Consider the following 12508-nt stretch of genomic DNA (forward strand, 5'->3'; position numbering starts at 1 on the left):
CTCAAAGATAACAAGATATTTTGGGTTCATAAAAACCCTACATCTTGTAAAACGCCAATTCTGATGGCCATTGATTAAAAAGGATCGATTAAAAGGCTTCGGATGGCACCAAGGGAAAACATCAGGACTCCTCCAGTGGTGGAAGTCAAAGTGCCCTGAAAAGAAATTTCATTGGACTTTATAATGGAGTTCCCAGAAAGCTTGAGGAGACAGTAATTTGCATGATAATCGATCTGCTTTCTAAACAAGTACACTTTGTGTCGTGTCAAAAAATACCCCTCAGTATGCACATTAGTTAAACTGTGCAACACATGTACAGACTCAATGGGGCACTAGAAAGAAACATATCAGATTGCAATGTTGAGTTCATTTCACACTTTTGACAAGTTTCTGAAGCTGTTGGGGACCATGTAGGGAGTTAGCCCCTCCCATTATCCAGAAACGAATAGGAGATGTGAATGTATAAATGGCATCCTAGAACAATACCTGAGATGCTATACTATCGACAGGGTAATTAATAGAGCCAAAGTGGCATATAGTAATGCCATGCATAGTAGCACAGGGTTTACTCCTTTTAAAGTGGTGCCAGGACAGGACTTTGTATCTATTCCTGAATTGCCCCAAACCACTCCACAAACTACCACCCTACCAGAATGGATTGCAGAACCGCAAAACATCTGGCCAATTGTTTGGAAAGCAGTTTTATATGGGAATCATATAAAACACAAGTCAATATAAGACACTCTAAACCAAAGAGTTTAAAATTGGTGATAAAGTTTATCTACCAAATATATGCAATCCAGGCAACCTTCTAAGAAGCTGGACCTGAAATATATTGACCCTTTCCTTATCATAAAAACCATTAACCCATAAATGAAAAAATCCAAAATGTGTTACAAGAAATTAAAAAAGGGAACTCTAGAAGTTTCTAACATACTTAATCAACTAAATTGATTGCAACAACAGATTTCTTCGTTGACTGTTTCATATTTTAAAAAGAAACTTAAATATACAAAACTTAAATATACAAAACAACACTTTTTTGAACATGCACATAAATAAAGGGAGATGGTTGGCATATACACTCAGAAAATAGAAAAGATGATAACGAAACTTCAAGAGAGGAATAAGACATGGATAGCAAAAAGATTCAAAGACTTTATTAGAATTATTATACCAATTTATGTAAAGAACATCTTTAGATGCTATGAAAGGTTATATAACAACTAAAAATCATCCTAAATTATAGAAAAATTATAAGCATGTTTTGAAATAGTCCAATAACAACTTTTGAAATAATAGAAGCAATTAAAAGAACTAAAACAGGCAAAGCTCTGGGACCAGATGGCCTACTGTGTAGATTTTATAAAAGTTTTGAAGATCAACTACTTTTTTGATGAGGGACTTAATGAATTCTATTTTATAGGAGAATCCTATACTGCAGAGATCCTCAACCTTTTTGGCACCAGGGACCAGTTCCATGGAGAGAGATTTTTCTGTGGACCAGATATGCATGGTTTTGTGTGCTGCCCGCATCTTGTGGATGGGGCCTTGCTTGTTTCTGCAGACCAGTTGCTGGCATGCTGTGGCCCGGTACTAGACCACAGACCGGGGGTTGGGGACCCTTGCTATACCAGACTCTTAGAAGAATGCTTACATTTCTTTAATACCGAAAGATGGACTGGATTTAACTTCTGTGAAGAATTACAGGTCAATTTCTCTCCTTAATAATCACTACAAAATATTTATATCTATTTTAGTTGAAAGACTTAAAATTTTTACATGATTACAATACAATGTGTTTTTGCCTAAAAGACAACTAAAAGATAATGTAAGAGTAATTTTGAATATAATTGAATATTTACAACAATGTAGCAATAAATAAGTTGTATTAATCATTCTGGATGCAGAAAAAGCATTTGACAACTTGAATTGGGCCTTTATATTTAAAATAGTGGAAAAGATGGATTTTGGATTGGGCTTTATACAGGGTCTGAAGGCCATCTATAATGGGGGGGAAATTATTTGAACCCCTGCTGATTTTGTACATTTGCCCACTGACAAAGAAATGATCAGTCTATAATTTTAATGGTAGGTTTATTTTAACAATCAGAGACAGAATAACAACAAAAAAATCCAGAAAAACACATTTTAAAAAAGGTAAGTTGATTTGCATTTTAATTTAATTATTTATGTATTTATTTAATTAAATTTCTATACCGCCTATTCCCGAAGGACTCAGGGCAGTTTACAGGGCAGCATAAAATACAATATAAAAGATAATATAAATTAAAATAAATTAAATTAATTAAGCCCAACAATTAAAACAATGTTTAAAAAGCTAAAACCCCTTCAGTCCAGGCCAGATAGATCGAAAAGCCAGGTTTTCAGGTCCCGGCGAAATGAACGCAGATCAGGGGCAGTCCGGAGTTTCGCAGGTAAATTATTCCAAAGGGCAGGCGCACCCACAGAGAACGCTCTTCCCCTGGGAATAACCCGCCGGCATTCCTTAACCCGCGGTATCCTGAGAAGGCCCTCCCTGTGGGAGCACATGGGACAAAGGGAGCTTGATGCCGGCATCAGGTGTTCCCTCAGATAACCCGGACCCAAGCCATTAAGGGCTTTATAGGTCATCACCAGCACCTTGAATCTCACCCAAAGGGCAACCGGAAGCCAATGCAGCTCGCAGAGTAGAGGTGTTACATGGGAGTATCGGTAAGCCCCCATCACAACTCGCGCGGCCGCATTCTGCACCAGTTGAAGCCTTCGAGTGGTCCTCAAGGGCAGCCCCATGTAGAGAGCGTTGCAGTAGTCTAAATGGGAGGTCACGAGCGCATGAGTGACTGTGTGTAGGGCATCTCGGTCCAGATAGGGTCGCAACTGGCACACCAGGTGAACCTTGGCAAAAGCCCCCCTGGTCACGGCTCCTATGTGGTCTTCTAAACTGAGCCGTGAATCCAGGAGGATGCCCAAGTTGCGAGCCCTATCAACGGGGGGTAACACCTCACCCCCCATAGTTAACGATGGACAAAACTGGTTCTCCCGAGATGCCGGTATGCACAGCCACTCAGTCTTGGCAGGATTGAGTCGGAGCCTGTTTCTCCCCATCCAGACCCAAACCGCCTCCAGGCAATGGGACATCATGTCGAGGGCATCACTGAGTTGGTTCGGGGTGAAAAGAAAAAGTTGGGTATCATCAGCATACTGATGATACCCCACCCCAAAACCACGAATGATCTCACCCAGCGGCTTCATATAGATGTTGAACAGGAGGGGAGAGAGGACCGACCCCTGAGGAACTCCACAAATGAGAGGCCTCGGGGTGGACCTCTGCCCTCCCGTCAACACCGACTGCGTACGGCCCAGGAGGTAGGAGGAGAACCACCGTAAAACAGTGCCCCCCACTCCCAACCCCGAGACGTCGCAGCAGGATACCATGGTCGATGGTATCAAAAGCCGCTGAGAGATCTAAAAGGACTAGGACAGGAGCAACCCCTGTCCCGAGCCCGCCAGAGATCATTCATCAGCACGACCAATGCCGTCTCCGTGCTGTACCCAGGCCTGAAACCCGATTGGTACGGGTCCAGATAATCAGTTTCCTCCAGGAACAGAGGAAGCTGATGCGCTACCACACTCTCAACAACCTTCAGCAAAAAGCGGAGGTTGGAGACCGGACGATAGTTATTCAAAATGGCTGGGTCCAGGGCAGGCTTCTTGAGAAGGGGTCTCACCACCGCCTCCTTCAAGGCGGCAGGGAAGACACCCTCACTCAAAGAGGCAGATATCACTGCCTGGAACCAGCCTCATGTCTCCTCCCAAGCTGAATAAACCAGCCAGGAGGGGCACGGGTCCAATAAACAGGTGGTAGAGCTCAGCCTCCCCATAATCCTATCCACCTCCTCGGGAGTCACAGGATCAAACCCAGTCCAGATAATACTACTCTCAAGACCGCTCGATTCCTCCCCGTCAGACTCTGCCCGGTCAGAGTCCAAACCGGTCCGAATCTGAGCAATTTTGTCCACCAGTTGCTGGCTGAACTCCTCGGCCCGCCCCTGTAAGGGCTCCTCCCTCACCTCCTGATTAAGGAGGGAACGGGTTACACTAAACAGGGCGGCCGGGCAATTATCTGCGGACGTGATGAGGGCCGCGAAGTGATTAGACCTCGCTGTCCTCATCGCCGCGAGATAAGATGTAATAAAAGATCTTAGTCGCAATCGGTCAGATTCAGATCGGCTGGATCTCCAACAGCTCTCCAGACTCCGTCTCCGACGCTTCATCTCTCGTAGCTCCACAGAAAACCATGGAGCCCAATGAGATCTGCGCCGGGTCAGGGGTCGCAAGGGTACAACACGGTCAAGTGCCTCGGTGGCAGCCCTCTCCCAAGCCTCCACCAAGGCATTGGCCGGGCTGTGAGTGAGGGAGATAGGTATAGACCCAAGCACCATCTGCAACTGTTCTGGATCCATCAGGTGCCTGGGGCGGAACCACCTGGTCGGCTCTGCAGCCCAGCAGCGAGGGGTAGCGTATTCAAAGACCAGCCGTAGGAGGTGATGATCGGACCATGACAGGGGGACAATATTTGGCAAGCCCCCTCCCAGATCATCAAACCACTGCCCAGATAGGAAAACTAGGTTGAGAGTGTGACCCACTCCATGGGTCAGACTCTGAATTATCTGGGTCAGGTCCATGGCCGTCATGGAGGCCATGAACTCCCGAGCTAACTCTGATGACCCGCCCAGGGATGGAAGGTTGAAATCACCCAGAACCATCAGTCTGGGGAATTCAACCACCAGCCCTGAAAGGGTGTCGAGAAGCCCGGGCAGGCCCATTGCAACACAGCTGGGCGCCAGGTATGTCAGCAACAAGCCCAACTGAACCCCAGAGCCACACCTCAGGAGGAGCGACTCACTCCCACCAATCTGTATGACAGTGGTCTCCCATGGATATAAGGTCTCCCGTATAACCACCACCACACCCCCGCCCCTACCCTGAGCCCGCAGCCGATGTAGCACACAGAAACCTGGAGGGGAAAGATCAGTCAGAGGGACACCTCCCTCTGGGCCCAACCAGGTTTCCGTAATGCATGCCAGATCCACACGTTCCTCCTCGATCAAATCTTGGACGAGGGGAGCTTTGTTCACCACGGATCTGGCATTGAAATACACCAGTCTAAGCTCAGGGACCCGATCTCCCTCACCCCCGGATAAACAGGTAGCAACCGGAGGGTCGGAACACGCTACCGCTTGAAAACAGCGGGGGCGTGATCCCCGATGTTGGTATGGCCCTCCATGCAACCTCCTACCATTCCCAATAGTCATGGGGATAGGAAACCCCACCCCATAGCCAGAAGAACCCGAAGCCCCCAACCCCAAGCCCATCTCGCCGGGAACCGTCTCCGGCCTGGACTGACAGCCAGTTGATAAAATACCCTTATCCCTCCCACCTCTATCATTCGCCCCCCTCCCTAACCCCCTAAAACAACCGGCTAAAAAACATAGTAGGGGCTTTTTGATCAGGTTCAGCCAACAGCCCCTATCTATGCCCAACCACCTCTCAGGGTCCCAAAAATTGGGCCCGTCCTCAAGGGAGATGGAACACAAGGCGGTAGGTCGCGCCCAGGAGGCAGGAACTCTCCTGAGGGCATATAAATCCGCAGTGGAATAATGTAAGCGAACCATATGCCAAAGATGTTCGCATTGGGTCGTTTACAGCAGCTAGATGAGCAAGGCAGAAGATGTTGAAAAAAATTATTGATGTTAACAAATCAGGATGGCAAAACAAATCCATTAAGCCAAGCCAAGCCCAGCTGGCTCGACTCTCACCTGAGCCAGTTACACATATAAGAACCATAACAGTTCTCTCACAACAAATGGTACTTAAGTCCAGGCTAAACTTGGTCACAGATTAACCGGGAAAGATCCACCTCAACTGATCTCTCACATCAGGGGGTGGATTAATTGTTAATTGTCCTGCCCTCTCACCGCAGTCAGATCCCGGGTCTGTCAAGTCCTTGGCCATCAATACTAATAATAATAATAATAATGATAATACTAATTATTATTATTATTATTATTATTATTATTATTATTATTATTATTATTATTATTTAATTTCTATACCGCCCTTCTCCCGAAGAACTCAGGGCGGTGTACAGGGCAATACAATAAAAAATACAATGTACAAAATTTAAGAAAGAATTAAATAGTGTAGCCCCAAATTACAATAAAAATTAATAAAATTAATATTAAAATACCCCACTCCCATCAGACCAGGCCGGCTTGTTCAAATAAGTAAGTTTTTAGGTCACGGCGGAAGGAGCGAAGGTCAGGAGCCATCCGGAGCTCAACCAGTAAACGGTTCCAATGGTCTGGCACGCCCACAGAGAACGCCTTCCCCCTGGGGGCCACCAGTTGACACTCTTTGACTGACGGCACCCTGAGGAGGCCCTCTCTGTGGGAGCGCACTGGACGAAGGAAAGTTGATGCCAGCAGCAGGTGCTCTCGTAGGTAGTCCGGACCCATGCCATTTAGGGCTTTATAGGTCATTACCAGCACCTTGAATCTCACCCGGAGGGCAACCAGAAGCCAATGCAGCTCGCAGAGTAGAGGTGTTACATGGGAGTATCGGGAAGCCCCCACCACCAGTCACGCAGCCGCATTCTGCACCAGCTGAAGCCTCCGAGTAGTCCTCAAGGGCAGCCCCATGTAGAGAGCATTGCAATAGTCTAAACGAGAGGTCACGAGCGCATGAGTGACCGTATGCAAGGCATCCCGGCCCAGATAGGGCCGCAACTGGCACACCAGGTGAACCTGGGCGAAGGCCCCCCTAGTCACAGCTCCTATATGATCTTCCAAGGAGAGCTGTGAATCTAGGAGGACACCCAAGTTGCGAGCCCTATCTACAGGGGGTAATAGCTCACCCCCCATGATTAGAGATGGAATAATCTGAATTTCCCGGGATGCCGGCACGTACAACCACTCAGTCTTGTCGGGATTGAGCCGAAGCCTGTTCCTCCCCATCCAGACCTGAACCGCCTCCAGGCAACGGGACATCACATTGAGGGCATCACTGGGGTGGTTTGGGGTAGAGATGAAAACCTGGGTATCATCAGCATATTGATGATACCCAACCCCAAAACCACGAATGATCTCACCCAGTGGCTTCATATAGATGTTGAACAGGAGAGGCGAGAGGACCGACCCCTGAGGAACTCTACAAACAAGAGGCCTCGAGGTTGACCTCTGCCCTCCTGCCAACACCGACTGCAAACGTCCCAGGAGGTAGGAGGAGAACCACTGTAAAACGGTGCCTCCCACTCCCAATCCCCTGAGACGCCGCAGTAAGATACCATGGTCGATGGTATCGAAAGCCGCTGAGAGGTCTAAAAGGACTAGGACAGAAGAACAACCCCTGTCCCGAGCCCGCCAGAGATCATTCACCAGCGCGACCAATGCCGTCTCCGTGCTGTACTCGGGCCTGAAGCCCAATTGGTACGGGTCCAGATAATCAGCTTCCTCCAGGAACAAAGGGAGCTGATGCGCCACCACACTCTCAACAACCTTCGCAAGAAAATGAAGGTTGGAGACCGGACGATAGTTGTTTAAAGCAGCTGGGTCCAAGGCAGGCTTCTTGAGGAGGGGTCTCACCACCGCCTCCTTCAAGGCGGCGGGAAAACTGCCCTCACTCAAAGAAGCAGTTATCACTGCCTGATGCCAGCCTCGTGTCCCCTCCCGAGCTGTATAAACCAGCCAAGAGGGGCACGGGTCCAATAAACACGTGGTGGAGCTCAGCTTCCCCATAATCCTGTCCACCTCTTCCAGAGTCACAGGATCGAACTCATCCCAGATGACATCACCAAGAACGCCCATGTCCTCACCGTCAGACTCTACCCAGTCGGAGTCCAAACCGGTCCGGATCCGAGCAATTTTGTCTCACAGATGTTGGCTAAACTCCTCAGCACGACCCTGCAAGGGCTCCTCCCTCACCTCCTGATTAAGGAGGGAGCGAGTCACCCTAAACAGGGTAGCCAGGCGATTATCTGCGGACGCGATGAGGGTAGCAAAGTAGTTGTTACAATTCTTACAATTGCAGCTGACTCTCCGTAGACCAGAGAGATGGGGGCTTCTCAGCACAGATATTAATCTCGAGGAGAAAGAAGTCACTGCGCCATACAAATGGCGCCGATCAGCTGTTCCGAGGCAGCGAAGATGGTTGTTAGCCACCATATCTCCACACTGTCCTGCAACTCCAAGGGGGGGGAGGCCTCCATGGTGCAAAGACAGCACCACAGATGGTCAAGACCTCACAAAGCCCAATCATCTCAATCGGAGGAGGGAGGGAGAGAAAAATCTCCTCGCTGTGGCATACACCAACTAAAGCACCACCAGCTGAGACGCACAACGCATGGCAGAGGACTGGGAGCAGCAGGAGACAGCGGAAAGAGCCGCGTGCAGCTCCAGAGCCATGGGTTGCAGACCTGTGGTATAGACGAATGGACTAAAATTTACATTAAATTATAATTTAAAAGAAAACTTTCATAAAATGATGTATTGTTGGTACTTGGCCCCAGACAGACTAGCAAAAATGTATAAAGGGATTTCTAATAAGTGCTGGAAATGTAGACAAAATCCAGGTTCATTTTATCATATGCAGCGGTCTTGCAAATATTTGAAAACTTACTGGATAAATGTAACAATGACAATGCAAAAAATATTTAAGATAGAAATATTAATGAAATGTGAAACTTTTCTTTTAGTTATGATGGACAAGCCAATTGAAAAACAATTTGAGGAGTTATTCCTTCACATAGTGACAGCTGCCAGGATTGTACTTGCCAAACACTGGAAAGAAAAAGGGATGCCAACTATTGAAGAATGGATTTTGAAATTAACTGAATTAGCAGAGGTGGCAAAATTAACTCCTTTGATTAGAGAAAATGGACTAGACGGCTTTATAGACTGGAAAACATTTGTGGACATTCTACATGTTAAATATAATAACAGATGGTTAACAGAGGGATTTGAAAATTAGTATAATGGTGTGTGTGTGTGAGCGTGTATGTGAAAAAGGGAAAAAATGTACTGCCTTTTCTTTCAGCACACAGCCAGGATGGATCCTACATATTAAATATTTAATTCATCCCTTTTTCTTCTTATTTTTGTACACTATTTTTTTCTTTTTTGTGTTTAGAGTTGAATGTATGCTTTTGTTTTGGTTCATTTTGTTTGTTTTTCCTATTTTGTATTTTATTTATGATAAAACAATAAATATTAAAGAAAAAGAAAAATCAGTAACCCAGTAACTGTCCTACTTGAAATGCCCAAAATTGTTGGGTGCATCCATCTGGTATTCTACTAGTTTGCTAAAACCAGGAACCAGTTCTCTCCGGTGCCTGGTGACAGAACCACCATCCAATCCCAGCCTGATTCAGAGAGAACAATACTTCGAAGTCAAAGACATTTTAGAGTCATGCACACATGAGAAAAATCCAATACCTAGTTCCATGGAAAGACTTTCCATGAAAGTCTACCGATCAGAAACAGTGGGTAGATGCCCAACATATAAGAGCCTCAAAATAAAAAATTCCATGATACCTAGACAAACCCCATTGAACACAAATTATTTTGATACTGTATTTGTTTCTCTATTTCTCTTCTCCCCTTTTTTGTTTCCCATGCAGGACTAATGTCCCTAAAAAGGGGGGGGGAGAATATCTGATCTGCCACCTTCAGCTTCTGTGCTTTGATGGCACCTTGTCATAAAATGCTAGGGAGGGAGGAGGAGCTATGGAATGTAGACAGTAGCAATGAGGAGGAAGGGAGAGGTGACAGGTCTGATGGAAACCAGAGGGGGACTTCCGGGTGGCAAGGCTTTGTCGATGGTGGCTGTTCCAGCCGTCAGCCCCGTTGTTTTCCGTTGGAACCGCTAAAACAGCGACGATCAGCTGTTTTGCGGCTCAGAAACCCTCTCCTCGGGAGAAGAGGGGAGGGTGAGCATTCAGGTAAAGGTAGAGTTCCCCTAGACCCCCAGAGTTTAAATTCTGGGGGTTGAAGGGTGAGAGCCCCCCCGAAGCCTGAATTTGCTCCAGACTCGGGGACTCCTCTGCTCCAAGGCTTTGGAGCGGAGCAGGATGCTGCAACCATCCCTGCAATCAACAATTAACTTTGGATTACTTGGATGCAGGGAGAGCTGTGCAGGAAAATATTGAAACAGCAAGTATTTGAACTTTAACTCTGGTTTACTTTGAAAGAAAAAGTTGCAAGTGGTGTGGAAAGTGAAAGTGCGCAACGGAAATTAACTGGGTGTTAAGATGGCTTCTAAATCAACCAAAGCTTCTGTTCCTAGAAGTGCTGGTGCTTCACCAGTTCAGCATTCTTCATTACAGGCTTTGATGCCTCCTCCTGTGGCACCTGCACCCGCATTAACATTAAAAGATTTACAAGATGCTTTAAAAATACAATCCCAGCAAATAGCTGAACTTATTGAGGAGAAGAATACTGAAATAAGAGCAGACATTTTAGCTGCATTTCAGGGGCTTGCAGTCTGTATTGAGCGCCTGGATGATCGTGTGGAAGAGCTGAATCAAAATAATTTGAGATTGGATGCTAAAATGTTGGAAGCTGAAAATATGATGGAAAAGATTGATGATGATGTAGTTATGATATAATATAGAGATATGGAGTTTGCTTTGAGGATTAGAGGATTGAAAGAGGATCCAAAAGAAAACTTGAAAGAGTTATTGGCACAAGCCCTCGAACCGATCTTGGAGTGTCAAGCAGAAGATATTATGGGGGATATAGACAAAGTATTTCGTGTCAATTCTTGGATTGCCAGACAAAGAAAATTACCTAGAGATGTGGTGGTTTATTTTACAAAGAGATTAATTAGAAACGTGATTATCCAAGCCTTTTATAACAATAGATTTAAAGTTGCTGAGCAAGAAGGTTTAATTCTGAAAGAGATTCCTCCAAGAATTTTAAGGAGAAGAAAAGAATTTGGTTTTTTGGCAGATGAATTAAAGAAACGGCAGCTTCAGTTTAGATGGGAGATTCCAGTAGGCTTGGTGGTGAATTATGCTGGCACGCGATATCGTCTTAATACAGTTTTGAAGGCACGAGATTTTTATTCTATCATATTGAAGGCAGGTCCTCCGCCATTTCCAGATTTCAAAGGAAGGAAGGATGAAGGAGAGACAGGGGTGTCCGTTGTCACCTTTGTTGTTTGTTTTAACATTGGAAATATTATTGATTAACATAAGAGACTCAAATAAAATTAAGGGAATTAAAATAAGAGATCAAGATTATAGATTGAGAGCGTTTGCGGATGACTTGGTTATTACATTAAGTCAACCGACTTACTCAGTTGTAGATTTGATGGAGATAATATTGTTATATGGAAAAGTTTCTAGATTTAAGATAAATACGCAAAAAACCAAAATTTTGTCTAAAACTATGACTACAGAACAAAAGGTTGTTTTAGAAGAGCTAACTGGATTTGAAATAGTTAAAAAGATTAAATATTTGGGGGTATATCTTTCAGCTTCAAATGTAAAATTATATAAAAAAAATTATGAATTGTTATGGTCAAAAATACAAAAAGAGTTAGATAGTTGGGAAAAATTACAATTATCTTTATTGGGAAGAATTGCAGCAGTAAAAATGAATGTTTTGCCAAAATTTTTATTTTTGTTTCAAATGATACCTATACTTAAAAAAGATTCAAACTTGGAGGAATGGCAGAAAGGTATTAATAAATTTGTTTGGGAAGGGAAATGACCAAGAGTTAAATTTAAGATAATGCAATATGTACGTGAAAGAGGTGGTCTTAAAATGCCCAATTTTAAATTATATTATGAGGCTGCTGCTTTATCATCAATTAGTGATTGGTTTAATTTAACACAAGGGAGATTATTGAATATTGAGGGTTATGATTTGTTATTTGGTTGGCATGCATATTTATTGCATGACAAGAAGGTGGATAATGTTTTTCAGATACATATATTAAGGTATGCTCTGTTGCGAGTTTGGAAAAAATATCGACATAAGTTAATGTTAGATGTTTTGTGCCAGCCATGGCAGTTCCCCAAAAGGTCATCAGATGACCCAAAAGGTCATCAGATGGCCTCTTTGCTCCCACTGGTGGGTCAGGGGTCCCCGGCCCCTGCAGCCTCATTGGTGAGAGTTTTATGGTAAGGGAGGGGCTGAGACCCCCCATAAAAACCTCTGCTCATGGGCTGCTCTCTCTCTGTTCTTTTGTTCTCTCTTCTGCTTGCTTGCCTCAACCCAGGCATGGATGCCTCCATGCCAGGGAACTCTTTCTATTTACTTTATCGTTAAATAAAGCTTTGAATGATTGCATTCCTGCGTGATGCCTTTTACTTGGAAGCTCCTTAACTAATCATCGACCTCGTGAGACCATCTCACAAATTGGAAGCAAGAGGATGGTTTAAGGCAACGCTTCCAAGTCACGCAAGATGCCTGGAGGTTCAAAGAACCCATTTGAAACGGAT

Source organism: Vipera berus (assembly GCF_964194415.1).
Source record: "Vipera berus genome assembly, chromosome: Z".
In the NCBI taxonomy this organism is placed as follows: domain Eukaryota; kingdom Metazoa; phylum Chordata; class Lepidosauria; order Squamata; family Viperidae; genus Vipera; species Vipera berus.